This window comes from Helianthus annuus, chromosome 3, assembly GCF_002127325.2.
Source record: "Helianthus annuus cultivar XRQ/B chromosome 3, HanXRQr2.0-SUNRISE, whole genome shotgun sequence".
Classification (NCBI taxonomy): domain Eukaryota; kingdom Viridiplantae; phylum Streptophyta; class Magnoliopsida; order Asterales; family Asteraceae; genus Helianthus; species Helianthus annuus.
In genome coordinates, this window is record NC_035435.2 from 64,169,632 (window position 1) to 64,172,191 (window position 2,560).

Sequence of the window (2,560 nt, forward strand, 5' to 3'; positions counted from 1 at the left end):
GAAAACAAACTACTGAGCTTTCATATATCAGACAACTTGATACATTGTTTAGTAGAAGAAAACAAAAGGACTCGAAGCTACATCACCCCGGTCGTACAAGTTCATAATACACAAAAATAGTAAAATCTGTTTCTTCCACATTGGTCTTCAAAATCTTCAAATGTCTCCAGCTCATACTAGGTCTTCATATGTACACTGAAAGTGAGTCTGCAACTCCCAAACAGAAGTATCTGCAATAATCACCTAAGGAGTAAGAGGGGTGGGGTGTGGTGAAGGATGGATCAAGTTAAGAAGATGGACACACTCATCCTCCTGCTCGTAGATACTGCGAGAGAGGGCACTGAATTACTGTTGGAGCACCAAGTCAAGCGCTCGAACAGAAAAGTCAGGGTCGGCAGGTGCAGTATGGTGTGGTGGTGGAGGGTAGGCTGGTGGTGGCGGTGGCTAACAGTTTTTGTTTGTTTAGTTGACTAGTCTCAACCGACTCGTGATATAAATCGAATGCTAGGTGTGAACGAATGTGTGTGATCTTCCGGTGTCGTAGGGTGTTATAGTACCACCCCGGCTAGTGTTCTACCAGATAGAACTTAAGATTTTTGAATAGATAGTGATCATTAGCTTGACCCACAGATCCAATCAGGATTTCCATGCACTACAAGTTGTTATTACGTGGGCCCCCGAAATAATAAATTGCCTTGCATGGTCACCCTAATGTTCTCTCGTTCAAAGCAGATGATCAGATTGAGGGGGGGGGACACTACTGTCTTCATACTTTCAACATAGAAGGGACCTTCATGATGGTCCACGTGCTAACATCCGTTGTCATTACTCGCGAAATGGCACAACGTTAGACGAAGTAGAAATAAAGACAATTTGTAGCAATAATAGCTGGAGGGGCACCTTCAAGATGAGTACTTCATCTTCCTGGTCTAGACAAGAGTGTCGTTAATCATGATTCGTAATAGCCACAGGGACCTTGCCCCACAAATAAAGTTGTTGTCTGAGGTTGCCTCCTCCGCCTCGTCGTCGTCACTACCGAAGTCTGGCATCTTCCACATTCAAGGGAAGAACAACCATCTTCTACGGCATCAAGCTTAAGGTCTCACTTAGTAACTACATCCGCCATAAGCTCCGCAATAGATGTGAGGTCAATATTCTCATCGCGCGAGTCAAGAACAACAATAGAATTTGAAGTCGAAGGTATTTCACTTTCGGCAAAATATTCCGTACAACATGCATATATATATATATATATATATCAATAATTAATAACATTACTTATTATATATGTATGGGGAAAGTAAATGTAGCATATCACATGTGATCACATTGTCCTTGTGCGTTTCAGTTCTAATTTGGCAAGTCTATCCCGTATAGAGTATGCCCCAATTAATGTCCTCGCATTGTTTTCATGAGAAGAGTTTTGTTATCGGAGCTTGGTGCTTTTGTATATGCAATGAAAAACATTTTACAAAAACAAAATGTTTTCGTGAGAGGATCCTAGTGATTGTAGACTAGACTCGAGAAGGAATCTTAGTTCACTACAATCGAAGCTCTGATACCAATCTGTCACACCCGTTCATCAGCGGAAGCGCGCGGTGTGAACTTGATTAGTTCTCATTGCATACGATATAAGTAAACAACTACATGAATAAAAACTTACGATGTTCATCCATTGACATAGTAAAATATTACACATCATAAGTTTGTTTAAAATGCCAAACGGCATAAGTTATAAGTTTTACAAAAGACGAGTTCAACACAAGTTTAAGACATAAGGCTTTGCATCCTATATCTCATTGAAGATGAGATATATGGACCAAACCCTCCAAAAGGGATGACATCGATGACTTGTACTCCAAAAGCTTCATAGTAAACACCAGCACCCAAGTTTCATTAGTTTCCTGAAATACATGCGAGTTTGAAAATATCAACAAAAGTTGAGCGAGTTCATGTGTTTTATGTGTAATGCGCATCAAATGAATCTCAAAAACATTTGAAAGTTTAGATTATAAGTAGGTATGTAAAGCGTCTATGAACATGTTGATCATTAATGTTTTGCAAGGACATTAATATATGTGACGACATAGGAGGTACTCAACCCGCGTAGGCAATTTAAGTGTCGAACTCTCGACGATGGACACAACAGCACTCTAGTGGTCACTCCTGGACCGTGAGTGGGGCTCGCCCGTACCCATTAGATCTAACCTTTGTTCCTTGGTCCTCAAAAGGATTAATGGCACCTCAGTTACAGCCTATGCTCACATGATCTAAGAGTTCATTCCATAACTTAATCATACCTATGTTTGACATGTATTTCCCCCCGAAAGTTGTAAACCAAAACGTTAAAAGAAAAGGGGGACATGAACTCACAGCTTTGCGTTCCTGAGAGAGAGAGGTATTCAACCAACGTTTTCCGTAACGCGAGTCAACCTACAAGGGTTCTAACTCATTAGACACGTCAGCCTTTCCTAGACCTTGTACTCGTTGTTCATCTTGAACGTTTATTATTTTCATTTCGTTTTGGAACGCTTGTGTAATTTAATGATAATATGTTGGC